At 32.1% G+C, this 22,409-nt stretch overlaps 1 pseudogene across 1 annotated transcript; it reads left to right on the forward strand.

The window, feature by feature from the left end:
- The first annotated feature begins 1,728 nt into the window (after positions 1-1,728).
- Positions 1,729-12,651, forward strand: LOC125836075 (60S ribosomal protein L18a-like protein; annotated as a pseudogene). The gene is made up of 4 exons (XR_007443440.1): positions 1,729-1,955; positions 9,829-9,904; positions 10,277-10,391; positions 12,252-12,651. The product of XR_007443440.1 is annotated as a 60S ribosomal protein L18a-like protein (transcript).
- The last annotated feature ends 9,758 nt before the right edge of the window (positions 12,652-22,409 follow it).

Raw genomic sequence — 22,409 nt, forward strand, 5'->3', positions numbered from 1 at the left:
ATTTCGTCTTCATTTGATTTTCATGTCTAATAATAGTAGGAAAAATTACGCGTATAAGCAAATACATACTAGTTAATTAGTTAACACAACTATAGTTTGCCTTAATTACAATTCGCGACCTACTTTTAGCTATAATTACATGGCTCAGATTTTTATTTTTATATAATTTGCACGTTTGTATAATTCAAAATTTGTATAATATAATTTGTATAACTATTTACATTTCAGATGTTTGTAATTGTATAAATTCGTTATTTTGAGTTTATACAAAAATAATTGAATTATGCAAATGTACCCACGAATTATACAAACGAGACAACTTAAAATGTAGCTACAGCCCGTAAATATGCAAACTATATATAGCTATATGGGTACATTGTTCGTATACATTATGTGTGTGTGTAGCTATATGGGTACATTGTTCGTATACATTATGTGCAAACTATATACTTAGTGTTTGAAATAAATTTTAAAGTGACGGAAAATAAGTTGCCATCATAAATAAAATATGAAGAAAAATAGTTTTATTGATAAACATTGTGGGTACAAATTTATTTATCCCTTGTTTGTATTTCTCGAACGTAAGAGGTCATAGCTTGATCTCTTTCTGAATATTTCATTAATTTGTGAAATTTTTGAGATGTTTCTTTAAGGACATAAGTTAGAGTTTAAGATTAGAGTAGCCTCCAAGAATTATAACTGGAATCGAATACATCTATAAAATCTCAACTAGAATTGAACACGTCTACCAGTGTCCCATAAATTTTCAATATCTACAAGGAGTATGTGACATCACTGGTTCAATAAATATTACTTTCAATTTATGTGACACAGATGAAATTTAGAGAGTCAATCAAATTTTTATTTGTCTTTTTTTATAAATATTTTAAGTTGTCAATTTTTTGGTGATTTGTAATACTTTTTACGTCATTTCCAAATAACACGTCAACCCTTCTTTATTTCAATTTATGTGGCACAAATGAAATTAAGAGAGTCGACCATATTTCATATACGATTTTTACATATATTGATTTGTTAATTACTATGATTTATAGTACCTTTTATGTAATTTTTAAATAATATATGTTATTTCATTTGTTCAATTCATGTGACACTGATAGAATTTCGAGAACCAACTAAATCTTTTATATATATAACCAACAAGCTGAAAATAAAAGGATCATTTATTTATTTTTTGATTTTTCATTTTGTGTTCGATATTCTTATTGAAGCTTGATTAATATGAATTCGTGTTACGTAGGACTTAATTCGAGAGGAATCACTTTCTATCAGTTAAGTGAAATTATGATACCAATACATTATATATATTGATTTAGTATCAGTTAAGCGAAATTATCAGCTTCAATGATACCAATACAACCATATGATATTGATTTAGTATAACAAAAATTATCAACCTTAATGAATGAAGAATATGAGTTGTAATTTTTTTATAAAGAATAAATATTTATTGAGTTACTTTGAATTGGGGTATGAACATGTTATTATTTTGATTTTTATGACGGATTTTTTTTTTATATCAAAAGCTCGAATCAAAGAGGAAAGCAATTTTTTTTAGCCCCCCAAAAAAAAAAAGTCCACGTGTCCGGGCAATGCTAGGCTTAAACGTCTCAAGTGATCAACTATAACAAATTCGCTGATCACAATCTCTTTGATCGAAACCCTAAACCTTTGATCGATCTTCGATCATCGATCGAACGGAAAGGAATGAGCGAAGAGGGTGGAAAGATGAACAGAGAGCTCCGGCAACGGTGGCAGCCACCGGCGAGCCATCGCCGGCAAACTATTACTACGGGACATTTCAAGGAGTCGCCAATTATCAAACTCCTCCTTCGCATTCTCAATCGGTCTTCGGTTTCCCTCAACCTATACCTCCTCCTGGTGTCCCGTTGTTCCTCCGTGTTACTATCCTCATGGTTATCAGACCGTTCAAGGTGATTTTCTTTTCTTCTCATAATGTTTTACAAATTAAAATGAGAATACAGAAAAGTCAAATTTGTTTGTAGTTCCATTTACTTTGTTGGATTTGTGTGCTTAAGTTGAGGTATAATTGGGTATGTCAAATGAGATCATTTGGATATGCTGGAATTAGAAATGGATTATAATATAATTAGATATAGATACTCCGTCTGTTTCATCTTATGTGGCAGGGCTTGATTTGAAACGGAGTTTTACAAAAGAAAGATAGGTTCTTGGAACTTATTATTGGGTTTAAGTTGTTGCATACACCATCAATGTGAAAAGAAAATTACAATATCAAGTCAACCAAAGGATATTCTCATGTTAGTCTTGTCAAAATTTTCAAGAGTTCTAATTTTGAAATTCAGACAACTTACATGCTACAACAGGTGGAGATGACCTTTTTTGTGCGACCCTGTATATGACTTAAATTTTTATTATTGGAAGAATGCCATGATATCTCCACCCATTTTAAAGTAAATCATTTCAAATATAGAAAGGCATCAGTTGGGTTTTCTTCTCAGAAAGGCTTAAGGTAGGGGATCCCATGTCACCCTTCTTTTTCATCATTGATATGTAGGGGCTAAATGATATATTGAAAATTGCAAATGCTAATGAATGAACCAGGGGTATCAATGTGAATTCCAGAACAATCTATAATAGCCTGGAAATCTCCCATCTTCAATATGTCGATAATACACCAGTATCTCGTGTTGTTGACAAAGATCAATTGAAAATGTTGAGGGCGATTTCCATTTTGTTTGAAGCCACTTCTGGATTATATATAAACTGGAGCAAAAGTTATATTTACCCCGTTAATGAGGTAAGGGAGATACACAGTTTGGCTGAAATTTTAGGAGATAAGAGTAAATCTAAAGTGATCCGGATTGGAGTATTGGAGAAATGTGATAAAGAAATGACAAATTGGAAGAGTCATACTTGTATCTGAGTGGAAGATAACTTTCATTAGTAGTGTACTTTATGTATGCTTATCTATATGATATCTCTATTCCAGTTCCTACAAGCGTAGTGAGAAAAATTGATACACTTAGAATAAATTTTCTATGGCAAGGCAATTGTGAGAAAAGAAAAATTCACCTAGTCAACTTGAATACCTATCAGTCAGCAAGAAGAAAGGGGGATTGGGGATTAAAAATTTGAAGATTTAGAACCAAAGCTTGATGATGAAGTGGTTATGGAGGTTTATTAGAGATGAGAACTCAATGTGGAAGGATGTAATCATAATCAAATATGGAGCAGAAGGTAATTGGACAATAGATCGTGTGAACATCTCCTATGGGGGTTAGTGTATGGAAGTCTTTTAGGAACTTATGGCCGTCAATTATAAGCAAATCCAGACTCAAGGTAGGAAATGACTTGAAGACATCTTGTTGGGAAGATAATTTTCTATATCAAAGTCCATTTAAGTAAATTTTTCTAGACATTTATAATCTTTCACGACAAGGGGCAGTTGTGAGAGAGTTGTGGACAGAGCAAGGGTGAAACCTTAGCTTCAAAAGATTATTAAATGATTGGGAGATTGGTAGAATTACAAAGTTATGCAACACCTTAGCACAATTCAAAGGGCCTATGATGATTGCATGATATGGCAAAGGAAGTCAGGTTAAGGTCTTTGTCAAGTAAGCTTATAGAGATTATAATCTTTCCAACAATCAGGTTGGATGTTGGCCATGGAAGATGATATGAAGAGTCAAAATCTCATTAAAAGTTTCTTGTTTCACTTTGTTGACAAAAGAGGTAGTTTTGAGTCTTTTGACGCAGGATAATTTGGTGAAGGAGCTACCAATTATGTTGTAGATGTTACCTATGTGAGAACAAGAAGAGATAATTAACCATCTCTTTTTACATTGTAAGTGGACAAACCAACTTTGGAAAATATTTATCAACCTAAGGGGAATTAGTCGGACAATGTAGGAAGAATAACGGAGGTGCTAGCTAGTTGGAGCAGAGATGGAGGATTGTCCCATCTAGAATACCTAAAAGATTCTAAATATGTTTTTGATAATCTAGACTACGTGTAAGAAGACATTGTTCTAGGAACTTACTTGTATTTCTCTCTTTGGTTACCTACACAACTTGTTTAGGTCTATAGGATACCTTGTTCTATATTGTTTTTTATCATTCTTAAAGGAAATATTAATTGAAAGATGTCACTCTCTTTGGAACGAACTATAAAGGAACGAGCATCACACAATTGAGAAGAGGAATTACATAATTTTTCTACTTATAAGAATGAGATAGTTGCAAAGATAGGTAATCGAAAATATGTTTAGTCGTTTAAGCTCCACCCAACTATAATATTCCATCAGTCCTAATTTATGTGAAGATGTTGGAGTGAACACGAATTTAAGAATGAAAGGAAGACTTTTGGAACTTGTAGTCTAAAATAGATCATTGCGTGATATGTTGCTCAGACTCTTCAAAAATTCCTCTAAAGCTAGTGCATTTTTGGAGAATCTGAACACAGGTGCGACAACATTTTGGGGAGTCCGAGCAACAGAGGTTGTGTTGCTATAAATCATCATATTAAGAGAAATGAGAAGTTTTAAGTTAATTGTTACTAAATATAAAAATGTGTCGTTCTTTTTAGACTGACTAAGACCATCTCCAACCCCACTGTATTTTACTCTCCATTCTCTATATTTGAAGAGTAAAATAGAGAATTGGGTCTCCAACCACCCTCTAAAAAGCTTTCTTTCATATTTATCGAGAGGTGAATAGTAGTTCTCCAAATTTGGAGAACTACTATTCACCTCTATGGTTCACTTTTTCATTATTTTAATATTATTTCTATTATTTTGTAACTAACTATTATTTTTCATATAAGGCTATTAATTAAATTTTTAATATTCGTAATTCCTTTTAAATGTAATACAACATTTTAAAAATGTACTATTTAAAATATGTACTTTCATCCCGAATTAACAATATTTCAAATATTTTTTCAATTTGCGTCACTTTAAGAGATAATTTGATATTATTATTGATTTTCACTATGAAGAATGCACAAAATTTAAATGATAAGATGAAAATTTTAATTTAAAAATACAATACATAATAATATAAATACAAGATAACATTATAATACATAACATAATAATTTTAAAAATCACAACAATAATTTAGTAATTCAGTAGGTCTTTTTCAGATTTAACAATATTCGGAAAACAAATAGTGTATGATCTAGAGAATTGTTGTGCTTGTGATTGCGGTTGTGCTTGTTGATTTCTTTTTTTCAATTATTCTTAGTTCTTTAAAATTTTAGAATAAAATATAATTTTATATTAAATAAAGAATTTGAAAAAAAATAATTTTATATTACATGAAAATTATATAGGATAATTATTTTGAAAAAAGAAAGAATGGATTATAGTATGAAATAAGAAAATAAAATAGAAATAGAAATAATAATATAATATTGAGGAGAGAAGAAGATTCTTTTTTAGAGATTAAAATAGAGAATTGGGTTGGAGTTGGTTGTCTGAAAAAATAGAGAACTCTATATTTGGAGGGTAAAATAGAGTGTAGGGTTGGAGATGTCCTAAAAAAGAAAGAGCGTCACATAAATTGGGATGGAGGGAGTAATTGATTTAAAGTAGTCTCTACTCTGTAACTCGGTTTCTGGTTGTAATATGGAGGCTTCTAGGTGTAACATTGATTTATGTTGAAGAATACCTATATCCAGTTATGCAACCCAATGCAGTTTTTATTTAATTTAGTTTAATTTTGGGAATAATAGGGATGATGAAATTGCCATTTGAAAATCAATCCAAGAGAGTTGAAACCATGGTGTAGGGGTCGCTTGTGTGCTACTCGACTAATTCCACGAGGTAGTTGGTACCTCCCACTAGCACACACCAGGTAATTTTGTCTTCCATGACTTGAACATTTGAGAAGAAATCACCTAGTAATTATTTTTTTTTTAGAAGGAATCACCTAGTAATTTTGTCTCGCAAGAAATCGAACCTAAAATCTCATGGTTCTCAACCCAGTTCATTGACATTGAATGGTACTTCTAGTCAAGTAAAAGGTATTAAAGTTCCATGATATGTTTTAAGAAGTGCAATGAGGTTAAAGAAACTACTAGTTATGTGTCCCACCAAATTTGGTGGTCTATTTATCAATCAAAGGCCAAATTGATCACTGTGTATAACATGTGACAATGTTTAACATTGGTTGTGGAACATAGGATGGGGAGCGCGCTCATATGGTATTTGATTATTTATCCCTTAAGGTTCTCTGGAAGTGAATTCCCAAACGTACTCTTGATTTTGTTTGTGTGAGTTGTACATGCTTCCTTTGGTCCTAGCGTTCCAAATTTTAACAAGGATCACTGATTGTGAATCAGAAAAGGTAATAAAGAAAGTTAACTATGTTGAGAAATCATGTTATACTTCTTAATTCTTACGGAAAAGGCTCAAAATACCCCTAAACTATCAAAAATAGCTCAGATTTACCCTTTAACTATATTCTGGCTCAAAATTACCCTTCCTGTCAAAGTATTGGGTCATACTTACCCTTCTAATTACCAGAAGTAGGTTAAGTGCCACGTGGATGCCACATAAGCGCCAAACATTTCCCACTTCCATGTAGACTAATAAGTTTCCTAATATCTAATTTTCCCCTCATTTCTCTTGAGATACGATTTCACCCATTTACCCTCATTTTCGTAGCTAGGGTAAGAAACGATTTCACCGATTTCTTCCGTTCAGATGACGAGATCAAAGACATATTAGCTGCTTTAAGATAAAGCATACCATTTAGCAATTGTAAGATTGCAGCAGCACTTGTATTAAGTGTTGGTTGCAACAAACTGCTTATAACCATCGTTGGGTTTATTGTAACCATATTGAAAGCTTTCTCTTTCACAAACTTCCACGCAGCATCCTCAGCTAATTTGCGAAATCAACTTCGAAACCCAGCTGCAAAATGAAGAAATCTGTGAAATCGTTTCTTACCCTAGCCGCGAAAATGAGGGGAAATGGGTGAAATCGTATCTTAAGAGAAATGAGGGGAAAATTAGATATTAGGGATCTTATTAGTCTATGTGGAAGTGGGAAATGTTTGGCTCTTATGTGGCGTCCATGTGGTGTCCATATGGCGTCCACGTGGCACTTAACATACTTTTGTTAATTAGAAGGGTAAGTATGACCCAATACTTTGACGGGAAGGGTAATTTTGAGCCAGAATATAGTTTAAGGGTAAATCTGAGCTATTTCCGATAGTTTAGGGGTATTTTTGAGCCTTTTCCGTAATTCTTATAATAGTTTGTGGAGGTTTAGCGCGTTTTTCTCTTCCACGTTTGAAAACTATACATATTATGGTAATTAGATACTAAAATATGTGTATTTGGGTCTAATTAAAGCTTGTTAAAGGTTATGTGAATAAATTACCAAGGGCTTTAGTTCAGCAGCAAAAGCAGTACAAGGAGAGAAAGGTATACTCACATGTTTGAGTCCTGATATGAACCAAGTCCGGTATTTAAGTAGAGAAGGGTAGAAAGGTAGTCCGTTATCCACCACCTTTTGAGGCTGAAAACAAACAATTTCTTGATTGTAGTAAATGATAGGTCTGGTGGGAAATAATTATGAGATGGCAATAGAGAATAGAAGAATTGGTCTGTCAATATCAACCTCTTAAACCTTTTTTCTTTCCTTATTAGGTGATCTTAAATGTGTTATGAGAAGTAAATGCCATGGCTAATGAGTATTGTTACCAAAACCTTCTTAACTCTCTTAGTTGTTAGTACTACAACAACAACAACAACATACCCAGTGAAGTCCCACTAAGTGGGGTCTGGGGAGGGTAGAGTAGAGTGTACGCAGACCTTACCATTGCCTCGTGAAGGTAGAGAGGCTATTTCCAAAAGACCCTCGGCTCAAGTGCATCAAACCGTAGTAAAAGAAGAAGAAAACAATGAAGAAAGCACAACAATTAATAAGAAAAGCGATGAAAAGTCTACATGAAAGAAACAATAACAACAACCTTTCTTAGTTGTTAGTATAAGACATAAAGTTTTCTTGTTCAATATAGAGTGGTCGTTTGGTGGGAGGGATTAGGAAAAATATCCCTCCAAAAAATCATGCATAAGAGAACAGTGTTTGGCTTGGGGTGGAGGGATTAGGGAAAAAGATAATTCCCGCAATGCTAATGCAATATTTTATTGGCCATAATTTTGGTTTGATAGGTAAGATGAAATACTGCTCAGTTTGGCTGTCCATATAAAATGGAACTCCTGCATAACTTTGTGCAGCGTTTGGTTAGCGGTATTAAATTATACCTGCATTAAGTATGCAGGATTCTATATATTAGTAATTCAGAGATAAAAGTATTTAACAACAAAAAAATGCCTTTGAAGTACGTAATTCCTACAAAATATTCTTTGTTTTGTTATTCATTGGATAACAATCATGATATTATTTTTTAGCATATAACAGTCCCAAAGGACTGGTGTATGTTGGGTGTTGTTCATATAAAATCATATTTTTTTGTAGATTTTCTACTTTCTGGTATATGAGCATGTTCATTTGCTTGAATTTCAATAAAATTATTACTTTATCCAAAACAGTCCCTTCATTGTTATTCACTGCATAAATAATTGGTTTGTGTCATAGGCTAAGGAGGCAAGTCACTTAAGAAAAGATTAGTGCAGATGGTGTAGTCTAAACCCCTTTTTTGTATTAACAATTTAATTTCCATCAACCATTCAAAGTTTTAGTTTCGAGTCTTCTTTTCCACTGTGCTTGAGCTGTGTGCATCTGAAATGTATGATAACGATTTTCATGCTATATGCAAAAAGAAACAGAGAAAAGGAGGTCATTGCTTTTATCAGCTCACCTGGTATTCGTGTTGACTGAGAATTGATGTTCATATGGCAATACCTGGCAATTTGATGTGATTGATTTAGCTTGGTGGTTGGAACATTTCCTTCTGAAATTACCTGTGAAATATTGATGTTAATCAGTTTGATGTGGACTTAAAGTGGAAGAGGAGTGAATCTCTCTTATTTGTCTCTCAGTTTCTGATTTAGACCTCACATTTGTTTCTGTAAGAAACTAGTCAAATATATTTTGTTTATGTATCTGTGTAGATAAAGTTATTTTGCAGTAAATATGGCGAGAATTTTGATAATGCTGCTTTAACTAAGGCATCAAAATTATGGAGAGAATTATATCCTTCGGGGTGGCTTAGATGATTTGGTTTGGGATTTCCACAATGCAGGTCTCAAATTTGAAACCCTTGCCTGCGACAACAGGGGGTTGGCCGGGCCTTCTGGGTCGAACTCGTTGCACGGGGCTAATGTGGTTTACCTCTCCTATGTGGTTTGCGAGCTATTACACAAGAGCGGGGTTCACCCTGTGCGCACCCAAAGGGTAGCGACTGCGGATTCCCTTGTCATAAAAAAAAATTATGGAGAGAATTTAGTCAATGAGGCTTAACTTGGCATCAAATTTACGGAGATAATTTTGTCAATGAGGCTTTAACTAGGTATCAAAAGTATATAGAGATTGATCAACCAGACATTAACTATGTTTCTGATACTTCCTGCTTTATTGAAGTCCGGATTGCATTAGAAGTATAAAAATAGGCAGTTTTTTCTTTCTTGATATGCAAAAGTAAGGCATATAAACAGGGGGATACTTGTCAGTTTTGAATACTTCCCTGTATTTCCTTTCAATCAAAAGTGGAGAACTATGAGATGATTTTCATTGCTTTTGGTGCTTTGTGTAGTGTATCTTCAAAGGGGATCGATCCTTGGATATTCAAAAGACTAATGTTTAGACTTTTATATACCATATTCTCATTTTGGCTTCGCTCTGATTTTAGGTTATATTGTTGCCGAAGGTAGACCCATAAGGGAGCATCGGCTTCCTTGCTGTGGTATGGGAATTGGCTGGTTCTTGTAAGTTCCTATATTTGCCTTTCTTTGCCTCCTTTTCTCATTTGTTTATCTGAGGAACTAAGTGATGTAATAACCTTCACTGACTTATTATTTTGGCTTAGGAATTCTTCGCTCACCAAATTCAGTCACTAAATTTTAGCTAAGAGAAAAAACGAGGTCAGATGTTAGATTTTTGGGCACAAAAAAGTAAATGCACACAGGAGTAACAACTTAGAAACATAGAACCTAGTTTGAAATTTTCTAATGGATTTACTGGATCCTGACATTAATGGACCAGATCATTATAAACTAGATCTTATGATTCGGGGAAAGCTCAACCAAAAATTTCAACCATGATTTGTTCTCTAATGCTCTTCTGACTTTATTTGCAAGGTTCATTATTGGTTTCTTTCTTGGTGCCATTCCCTGGTACATTGGAGCTTTTCTTCTTTTGTGTGCTCGGCTCGATTATAGAGAAAAACCTGGATTTATTGCATGCACCTTAGCAGTAAGTTTATTCATCTCTTGCAATATCAATTCATTTATTTTATTTTATTTTATTTTTGATCTGGTATCAATTAATTTATTTTCTTGAAAATGGCAATATCAATTCATTCTTTTCTTTTAAATGGAAATATCAATTCATTCTTTTCTTTTAAATGGCAATATCAATTCATTTATTGCATATGTTTTGTGTATAATGGCTTTATTTGTGCAATCCGGGGTTTCATGTGCGTTTTCTCTCTTTCTCTGAGGTTAACCTATATTGGCCTGACACTGAGGGAATAGAGATATGAGATTTTTACATGTATGGTTATATTTGTATGCACTGGCATTACTGAGTGATACTAAGTTAACTAGGCCTTTTAACACTGGTTTACCTCTGCACAATGTAACTTTTCAGATCTCCATCTTTGCGCTAGAAACTTGGTAGGCTAAGAAAGTGAAAACTGGAAGCGGTGTGCTGACCATTGTGCTTCATAGTATATAGTAGAGAGGGAAATCTAATTAGAAGTTAATGTTGTCTGCCTATGGATTTACCTTCCCGCTGTTTTCAATTTCAAGCAAGTAGCATGAAAGATGATTTAAGTCTTTTTATTGATACCTGCATCATGTTGTTCAACTTTGTGGACAGGCAATTCTAACAAGTTACTGCCTGTTGCAAGTTTAGTGTAGTCAACGCTCAACAGTCTTTCCTTCTATCATGGGCTTGGGACTAGCTTGATGAAGTTGTCTCAGTGGAAAAATGTAGGAAGTCCCTTGGTTTATTGTCGCATCATATTGTTGAGCATTGTGTAAGGATGTCTTCTGATAAGGAACTAGGAGAGGAAATTCTAAAAAGCGGACTGGCGTGTTGCAGTAAAACTTGCAGGCTATAATAGATGAAGCTTGGCCTTTCTAGACTAAGTGTCTAGCTACATATTTCTCGCTTGACTGTCTTCTTTAATTCACATATCATAAGAATTCAGAAGTTTGTTGGCTGAGTAGAAGAAAGTAGAAATACATATGAGGCAGCACATAGCCCTTATCCTTTGGGAAGGATGTGATAGATGGTTCGCTATAGACACCTCTCTTTCTTCTTTGGGGAGAATTTGGGATGAGTGGTATTGAAATTAGTCTAGTTCCTAAATTGTATACTTCTTGTAACAGTATAGATATGTGCACCATATGTTCAATTACTCTAGTGCTCCTCACATTATAGGTTTCCCATATATTGTAGATGTGTAACATATTACTGCCTTTTCAATTGTAAACCTGTAGAGTGAGTTGAGTGATTTTCATAAGCACATAGAAGTTTGAGCATAGATGCTGTTTGGGTGGCTCTCTGTAGAATTTTTTTATCAATTTGCTTGTACCAGAAGTTAATAATCTTGAATAGAGGAGGATCAATAACTGGAGGAGTTATGGACTGAAGGCTTTAACTTCTGGACGTGTTTATATCCTCATAAACCTTTAGGTGTGACTTCTCTAGAATCGTTAAGAAAATATTGTTACACAGACTTGTGAATTGCAAATATAAAGAAAATATTGTTAAGAAAATGCTCCTTTCATGAGTATAACATCTTTGTAGTAAACCTTTTAATCGTTAAAATTGGACCAAGTGTTGGCATTTTTTAGCTAAATTTGAACAACAAATATGTTCCTTTAAAGTTGAGTATCTGTTGTTGGCTCGTTGGTGCTGAAGGGGTTGAATAGTTTCAGTTATGGACCTTTTGATAACTAATTATTTGCTGTTGCCAGAACACTAAAGGAAAACATGGTACCAGTATTTTCACACACTTCTGGTGCTCTGTGCTATTCTTGCATATCTTAGTTATTCTGCCTAATGTCATTTGCTTTGACTATGTTCATTTTGTTCTCTCATCAGGCTACACTTGCTTTGGTTGCTGTGACTCTTGGTGTAACAAAGGTAAATTATACCCGGTGAGAGACCGATTCATGCTGCAAATGTTGTAAATTTTCACGCATATATATATCCATAAAGGAAAAAAAAAAGATAAATGAATGGGAAGGGAATTTCACGAATATGTCCACCTAGTGGGATTTCACTGGGTATGTTGTTTGGAGTCGTCGTTTATTATTGCAATTTGTATATAGCAGATACCAACTATGCTTATATTCTGGTAATGCAATTCTAAGTTAGTCTTCGTTCAATGTATTCTTCTAAAGTATTTATTAAAATGGCCAATATAAATGCAGTATTTGATTTGGAGGATTGTACTACATTGTTTTTTGGATTCATATGGAAGAGATTGACAATACATTTAGCATTGTATCGTTTTATTTTGGTCCATGACAGTGTCTCCTCAATGTCTTTTGTATTGGTTTGGAAAAGTTGGGTTATAAGGACAGTAAAACATTTTTCGTAAAAGGACCAAAAATGAATCTGGATTATTCCAAAAGATCTAAATATATTCAATATATTTTGCTAAAAATACCCCTCATGATTATATTTTTTGGCTCACTTGTACCAACGTCAACACTAAGTAGGTGTTTGGACATGTGATTTTATATTGTGATATAAAATCTTAAATTCTCCAAAAACACATGATTTGGAAATTTCAAATCATGATTTGGGATTTTTCAAATATAAAAATTAATCCACAAGTTTATATTTTTTTTAAAAAGAATCTACATTTATGTTCACTAACTATTTATATCATATGTAAATAAAATTTATACTTGTCTTCTCGGTCATATGATCCAAGTTTAATGTGAGGATATTGGTCGTACTATGTGGGGGGATTATATTAAAGACTAGTACGCTACAACTTATGTTCAATTTTATTCTTTTATTGAATCAAATTTAAATTAATAGATCTTGTAAAAAAAAAATTAGATAGCTTTGTATAGTTATGCGATTTTATAAATTTTTGCTCATTTGGCAGGATTGTATAACGAATTGGGACAATTTTAATAGTTTTTCAACTTATGAGATTTTTACTCTTATGAGGAAACATACAACATAAAAAATTCAAACTGCTTGTCCAAACAAAGCTTCAACTTCATTTCATGATTTCATATCATGATTTCAAATTATGATTTCATATCGCATGGTCAAACGAGCCCAATTAGAATTTACGTTGTATTTTGTTAGTGGTCTAATCATAAACTTTGGTCCCAATTAAAGAAAATGTCCATTCGATTTTCCGACTTACTATACTTTGTTTTTTTTTATACTCTTCAAAATTATATTTTTCGTGGAGGTTCGTTTTTAAAAATAAAAAAAAAAAGTGAAAAATTGACCTTTGGTTGTCAATTTTGTAAAAATTATTTAAAAAATAAATTATATATACAAGTAAAGAGATCTATTCATTGATAAGGAGAAGAAAAAAACGTGATTGACAATTAAATTGATGAGCAAATAGAATCTGGGGTCACAAACAATGATGTATAGAAGCGTTGTATTTAGCTTATGTTTCTGTCTTCTTATTAGTTTAGTACTTACTTTTTTATTTTATTTTAATCAAATCTTGATTTTTCAAATTTAACTAATGTATCTCCTTCGTAAATGATTTCCTCATAATGGTCATGAATAGTTGCTCCGGGGTGGCCAAATAAGACTTAGCTGATAGAGCAACAATATGTAAGTTATGGTTTGTGAAAGAAAAGAAAGAGAAACTTTGGGTGATGTAGGCTCACACTTTGTGCATAAAGAGTAATGATGTTATCAATTTACCCTTTTATATAAGCCAACGAGCTAAGGATGAATTGTGCACAATGGTATTGTACTAAAAGAAATATTAGTTGTATTGTCAATTCTATAATCACTTGTGTACACTTCCTTTTTTAGATACACTATTAACTTTATTCACTGTGTGAGGACAACGGATAACCACATATGTTTACACTTTTTAGTCCTAATTCTCAATCATAGTTACTTTTTTTCTTCAGAATTACCAAGTTCCTTCTTCATCTCTTTTTTCTCTCAAAAAGTATTTTAGATCTTTGTTACTAGAAATTCAATCTGCAAAATTGATGAATTCTCTTTGCTACAAATTGGTCCTTTTTCGGCGTTTGTTCAACAACTCTTTCTCTTTTGTTTTCGTGCCAGCTAATTTTATTTTTTTTCCAGAAAAATATTCTGAAAATTTTATGGGTCCTCTAAGTTAGGACGACTGGAGTGGATAATGATAAAAAATAGCCTCAATGCCTTTTTTTATTTTTATAATTTAGTTTAAAGATACGTATTTTATTTTAAAAGTGTATATTGTTACTTGCATGTCATTTTTATAGCTTCTACTATTTGACGTTTCTTGAATTTTGTATATGTTAGGAGATTTGAAAATGTGAATGGCTATTCAAAGTTCATTTATTTACCGTATATGTTTCAATTTTTAAGAATTTTTTTGCTTATTGACATGCGTGCAATAGTTTTCCTTCTATATTTCTTGATTTTGATGTATCTTTAAATCTTGGTTGATGTTAGTTATTCATGTAACGTACTCTACTACTATGCGGAACATGTTTTTCTTAAACTTAGGAGTTAGGAGCAACCCTGAAAGTCTTTGGACTAATTAAGGTGAGATTTGAAAGAAAGTAGATTCTTGAGGGAAAATTTTGATTTTCGAAATAGAAAATATAATGAAAAATCTTTTCATATTTGGGAAAATGCATAAGTACCCCCCCAGCATATACCCGAAATCCCAGAGACACACCTAACTTTACTAAGGTCCTATTACCCCCCGAACTTAATTTATCTATAATATTCTACCCTTTTTCGGCCTACGTGGCACTATCCTTGAAAAATTGGTCAACATGCGCTGGGCCCACAAGATAGTGCCACGTAGGCCAAAAAGGGGTAGAATATTACATATAAAATAAGTTCAGGGGGGTAATAGGACCTTAGTAAAGGTTAGGTGTGTCTTTGGGATTTCGGGCATAGGCTGGGGGGTACTTATGCATTTTCCCTTTCATATTTAGGCTCACGGATCTCTTATCTTACCTTTTAAGCTAATAAATTACTCAATCAATCAATTGCACGTTTTTGAGTAATTTCTTACTTATGTTCTTGATATGTTCAGAGATGATTGATCTAGCAGCCTAGAAATGAGTAGAGAAATTTCCAGGCTTAATAGTTATACAATGTTTGTGATTGTAATGGTCCATGGTTTCTCACATTTCAAAGTTTCTTAATGTCCCTCTAGGGGTACACATTTTCATTGAATCTGCTTAAAATTTTATTTGGCTTCTCTTACTATTGTGTTTCTAGCAAATTAGTGAATCTATATCAATCAGTTGTTATCAAGTTTGAATTGATTTGCCTAGTTCCTTAAATATGAAGAAAAACCTTTTATATTAGTTAATAAGTCCATTCTTCATAATTTTCTAAATGTGGTGTGGTCAGTTTTTTTTTCTGCACTGCAAGTAAATTAGTTAATGCGAAGTCAAGTTGCAAGTGATACTGAATTTATAGTGATTGTTGCTAATAGTTGGAAGAACTTCTCATTCTTGGTAACAAGTTATAGTAAAATTTATCACTTTATGAGCCTATTAATGTATCATCTAATCTACTTCAGTTTTTTTTTCTTGGATCAGGTAAACATTTTGTGGTTATGTTGAGAATGATATTGGTAGTTCATGTTTTCAGTTAATGATATGCAATGATTTTTTAGTGTTTCTTTCTTAATATTCTAATTGAATTTGGTAAGAACAATTTTTTTCATTGGTAGGTTTGATCAGGAGTGTGAACTCCGTCTTGGCATTAGGTAAGGAGTTGGAGGAAATCAAGACGCATTTATTTCGTCATCTCAATATGCTAACAATAAGGATATTTTGTGGCCAAAATGAAACTTGTTCATAATGTGAATAGGCATGAATCATGATTATAATATTTTGGCCAAAATTATTTATTCTAAAAATGAATGTCTCAATACAAAATTTCAGAAACATCAAATAATAAGAAGTCATAAAAATGACATGTAAGCAACAATATAAACTTTTTCAATAAAATAAGTACCTTTAAACTAAATTATAAAAATAGAAAAGGCATTGAGGCTATTTTTATCATTCTCCACTCCAATCGTCCTAACATAGAGGACCCATAAAATTTTCATAATTTTTTTTTGGAAAAAAAATAAAAAGACTAACTAGCACTAAAGCAAAAGAAAAATAGCTCTCAAACAATGTCGAAAAAGGACTAATTTGTAGCAAAGAGAATTCATCAATTTTGTAGCTTGAATTTCTAATAACAACGATCTAAAATACTTTTTGAGAGAAAAGAGAAATAGAGAAGGAACTTGGTATTTTTGAAGAAAAAAAAGTAATCGTGCTTGAGAATTAGGACTAAAAAGTATAAATAGATGTGGTTATCAGCTATTCTCACAAAGTGAATTAAAAGTTAAATATGTGTATCTAAACAAGGAAGTGTACAGACGTGGTTGTAGGAATTGGCAGTACAACTAATATTTCTTTAGTTACAATACTACAATTTGTCTTAACATGATATGACAACAAAGTAATAAAATTAATGTTTTTAGTATATCATTTTCTAAGTGTTACCCCCTTATTTGATTTCAGTGGCGCATTAGCATATTGATTTACATATCCACACATAGAATTAAAAAATAGAAAACAAAAATAAAAGAAAATATTGATTTGAGAAATCTTAATTATACCACTTCAACATCGGAAACCCATAATCCAGTTTCAAAAAGAACAAGAAAAAATCAACTATCTTCTTTTTACCCCTTTGATTCCTGTCGCAAATTCAATTCAAGATCAAAACTTTGACAATCATCCACAACTTTATATATAAACCTTAATCAAAATATACCTCAAACAACAGATGCCCAAATAGAAATCATTTCAAACCCAAAAGGGTAAAAGAAAATTAAATGCATATCAAAACAATTAATCAACATATATATACCTGAAAATTGCAGGAACAATTGAAAAAAAATCTTGGATAATTAAAGTAATAATTAAAGTGATATACCTCAGGTTCTGAGTGAAGATTACTGGAACATTGAAGAATGAGAATGGAGAAATGGAAAGACCTAGAAGAGAGTAGGAAGAAAAAAAATAGTCAAAGGACATGTGATTTAGCCAAGAACATGTGATTTGCTAAAACAAAAAGAAATTGTGTGCACAACATAGGGAAGGAACATCAAATCAATGTTCAATAAAACAAGCCCAAATTTATAATGCGCTTTTTACAATACTTATTGCACAATCAGTAGCCTCTTTATATAAGCCAATAAGACTAGGACGAACGCTGCATCACATAGTAGTACTAATATCTTTTAAAGTGTACAATGAAAGCCTTTAAGCTTTTGACTCTGTTTGGATCTATTTTATTGGACATAGTTACTATATATACACCTGCAAAGAGTTGAAATTACCTTTGTCTTTTGATCAAAACAGATTCAACAAGTATATAACCATCTCTATTCCTTTCTCTTTCAAGCTTGAAACTGGTGAGTCATTGCCTTTTTCTGCATCCGTTTCTTTTCTCTTCAAAAATTACTTGTATTATATGTGATGATAGTAAAATATCTATTTTTATTTTTCAACTTTTAATGAGTATTTGATTCAAGTTCTTGGTGGTATTTATTCGATTTTCTGATTTTTGAGTACGTTATTGTAGGATTTTATTTTTGCACATGCATGTTACTAATTTGATTTGATTTATTTATGAATGTTCGAATATTGATCTTCCCCTTATAAGCTAAGGACGAATTGTGCATTGTAATATTGTACTAAAAGAAACATTAGTTGTACTATCAATTCTTACAACCACGTGTGTACACTTTCCTGTTTAGATACACATGTTTAACTTTTATTCACGTGTGCGGACAACTGGTAACCACATCCATTTACACTTTTTAGTCCTAATTCCCAAGCACAATTACTTCTTTCTTCATAAAATACCAAGTTCCTTCTCCATCTCTTTTTTCTCTCAAAAATTATTTTAGATCTTTATTACTAGAAATTCAATATGCAAAATTAATGAATTTTCTTTGCCACAAATTGGTTCTTTTTCAACGTTGTTTGAGAGCTCTTTCTCTTTTATTTTCGTGCTGGTTAATTTTTTATTTTATTTTTCTGAATTTTTTTAAAATTTTTTTTATGGTTCCTCTATGTTAGGGCAATTTGAATGGATAATGATAAAAACAACCTCATTGCCTTTTTTATTTTTATAATTTAGTTTAAATATACGTATTTTATTGAAAAGTTATTTTTGTGGCTTCTTACTATTTGATGTTTCTTGAATTTTATATATGTCAAGTAGGGGTGGACATTCGGTATTTCGGTTCGGTTTCGGTTTTTTTTTTCCGGTTTTCGATTCTTGTACAACGTGTACCGAACACCGAACTGAAATAATTCGATTCTGTTCGATTTTTATTATTTCGGTTCGGTTTTTGTTAGTTCGGTTTTTTGTTATGGATTTTTTTAAATTTTGTAATTTTTTTGTTTGTTTATTTTATTTATATCTGATGGTGGTCGCCGGAAGTGGAAAGAGGTCGGTGATTGGCGCCTGGCTGTATGGAAACTGGAAAGGACGGCTGATGGCAGGTCGACTAGCGGCTGCTGCGTGCTGCTGCCTGCTGATCGATACCGATTGCTGCTGTGTTGCGGCTACCTGTTGGTCGACTGGTGGTTGCTGCGTGCTGTTGCTGGTCGACGCCGGTCGCCAGAATTCGGAAGTGGGAACGGTTGTTGTTGCTGTAGACGTGGGAACAGTCACTTTTGGCCTTTGGGAAGTGGGAACGACGAAACGTCATTGGTCAGTGAAAAAGTAAGAAAAGTTTGAAAAGACTAACTTTTGACCTATTTTGTTTTTAATTTTAAATTATAATATTTATTATTTAATATTAACAATTAATATAATATTAATATATATTAATAATATAATATATTTTGGTAAACCGAAATACCGAATAACACAAAAATTACATACCGAAAACGAACCGAAATACCAAAAAATACAAAAATATATACCGAAACCGAAATAATTCAATTCGGTTTTTCGGTGTTTATGCCCAGCCCTAATGTCAAGAGATTTGGAAATGTGAATGACTATTCAAAGTTCATTTATTTACTGTATATGTTTCGGATAAAGGTCTGAAATATACTCCAACTTTGGTCGAATTTGCTGTTGCGATACTAAACTTTCATAAGGACCTATTACCTCCCTAGACTATTTAATACCGTATTATATATGTTTAAAAAATACGGTATTAAATAGTCTAGGGAGGTAATAGGTCTTCATGAAAGTTTAGTATCGCAATAGCAAATCCGACCAAAGTTAGGGTATTTTTCAGACCCTTATCCTTATATGTTTTACACAAAATTCAAGTGGAGAGACTATTTTCTCACCATCAATTCATGTAAAAAAAATTCTTTGTGAAGCTACTTATGTCAAATTTCAGTTTATTCTTTAAGAGTGCTAGGGAATGGACTCGTCTTTCTTCTAATGTTATTCAGATTGATTCACTACTTCGATGACTTCGATTCAAAAGTGGGAACTCTTTTCCTTTGTTGGCAAGTGCTCTTCATTGAATGTTGGATTTTGGAAATGGGAAAGAAGTACATCTTCAAGTGCAAGAACTTGTAAACAAATGTATTTTTAGTCAAATACAACAATAAGGTTGTTTAGAATAAAGTGACGAAACAAAAGTCTCCAAAAGAATCTCCAAAATCAGTTGTTGCAATATTATATCTTGGTAATATTGATTCTATACCCCAGATTTGTGATTTAAATAGGAACATAAGGGTCAAACTTCATATTATATCATTTAGTTCTATATTTATTTGTCCTATGATGTCAATTACTTCTCCAAACATATACAAACTCGACCATTATTGATGATCTATAAAATAAGTAGCCTGTGTTTTCTACCAGAAGATAATTTCTATATTTTACATTTGCATTCTCTCCTTTACCTGATGTTACTTGATAAATAATTGCATATAGTTGCTAAACTGATTTTTAAAGGAACTTAGAAAGCGAGGCTTAAAACATACTCGATGCATTTTATGCTAATATTCTAGACAATAATTATTGTCCCTTTGTTGGTTAAGGGAGGACTCACATGCTACATTTGCTATTAATTGACGTGTAAAAGTTCAGTATAGTATAATAATGTATTTAAGAATTTGAATTAGTTAGTGCAAATTAGTTTCAAGATAGTTGACAGATAAAGGTAGTTGGCCATCGATTACACGAGTTGAAAAGTGATTATTCATGACATTTACCCTTAGAAAAGTGCTCTACACTGAAATAATTGAACAGGTCACCCAAAATTTTGGAAGAAAGCAATAATTAGTTGTGTCGCATAAAAATCAAATTCATTCCTAAATTTTGGAAGAAAGCAGCAATTAAATCTTATATTAGTGTCAACCTTTATAACAATGTTTTTCTATGAAGCACACAGACTCTTGAATTGTAGTCCCCTTGATGAGAATGACAATTTTTTCTTTTTTCTTTTTGTCAAAATAGTATTTACAAGTATGCAGTGTATCGTGGTCGATATAACTGGCGTAATGATCATCTCATCTCATCTAATGACTCTGATTAACATGACTTTTAATAGTATTACACTGTTAATTCAAATCTTGGAACAAATTCATATACAAGGCCATCAAAAGCTGAATCTATGTCTGATACACGGCCTTATGAACAACCTTTGTGCAAATGATGTTGTTCCTTAGGACAATGTACTTGAAGCCAGGGTCGTCTTAATCCCTAGGCCACTAAAGTCATCACTTGGCGCCCCATATATTTTGGGGCCCCCATTTTTAAAAAATAATTACTTATATATGTTATTTTAAAAAAAATAAATTATATGTACTATAAGTGTTATGATTTCTACCAAGGAAATTGCACGTGAGATGAAAATAAACCTGCATTTCGTAAGAAATAATTTGATGAAAATATGGATAGCGAAATCACAAAGTCTCTAGAAGATTCTTTTAGAGTTGATTGTTTTATATATGTAGAGTAGATAAAACTATTTTTTTACTTCAAAATAGATTTGAATCAATTGATGCATATGAAGATATTTTTTATTCTTATTTAGTGGTAAAATATTGCGATCACTAGATGATGAGAATTTTAAAAAATATTGTCTTAACCTTGAACATTCTTTAACACGTAATAGTTATTCTGATATTGATGGTTTAGATTTATTTTTTGAATTAAAAGTGTTAAGAGAAATAATACAAGTAAAAGATAATGATCTAATGAATATACTCAATCAAATAAAAAGACTTAATTCTTTTCCAAATACACATATTGCTTATAGAATAATGTTAGCAATTCCTGTAACCATTGCCTAAGCCGGAAGAAGTTTTTTCGAAATTAAAATTGATTAAATCTTCTTTAAGATCAACAATGTCTCAAGAGAGATTGAATGAATTAGCTATATTATCATTTGTAAAGAATTATTAAAACAAATTGATTATAAAACAATACCTAATGACTTCGCATCCAAGATAGCTAGAAAAGTAGATTTTAGAAAAAAATATATATTAGGGCCCTTCTCTTAAGTTTTGCTTTAGGCCCCCAATGTTGTTGAGTCGGCCCTGCTCGGAGCAATTGAACTTGTCCAACATTTTAAACTTATTTAGGTTGTGGTGTACTTATCATCACCCTGACACATGTTTTGAATAGTTGTTTTATGCAGTTTTATTAAAGGAAAAATCACCTCATATATCTATTTAATGCTTAATATTACAGCCTTTAGATGTACTCTTTTTATATTACTACTTATAACAATTTAATTACAAGTATTAATATATTAGTTTTAATTTATAATTTAATTTATTTTATTTAATTAATTAGTTATTATTTTTATAATTACATTATAATTAATAAGTAAGAGAAATAACATTAATATTAGAGAATCAATTGTCATTATCTCTTACACCATTTTAGGGATAACATTAATATTAGAGAATCAATTGTCATTATCTCTTACACCATTTTAGGAATTTTTTTCTAGATTTCACACAACAACCCCCACCTTCCTCTTTTACCCACACACAAACCCCACACCCCCACCCCCACGTTTCTCTTTTA

The sequence above is a fragment of the Solanum verrucosum genome, unplaced genomic scaffold, assembly GCF_900185275.1.
Source record: "Solanum verrucosum unplaced genomic scaffold, falcon-dt-bn FXZP01000208.1, whole genome shotgun sequence".
In the NCBI taxonomy this organism is placed as follows: domain Eukaryota; kingdom Viridiplantae; phylum Streptophyta; class Magnoliopsida; order Solanales; family Solanaceae; genus Solanum; species Solanum verrucosum.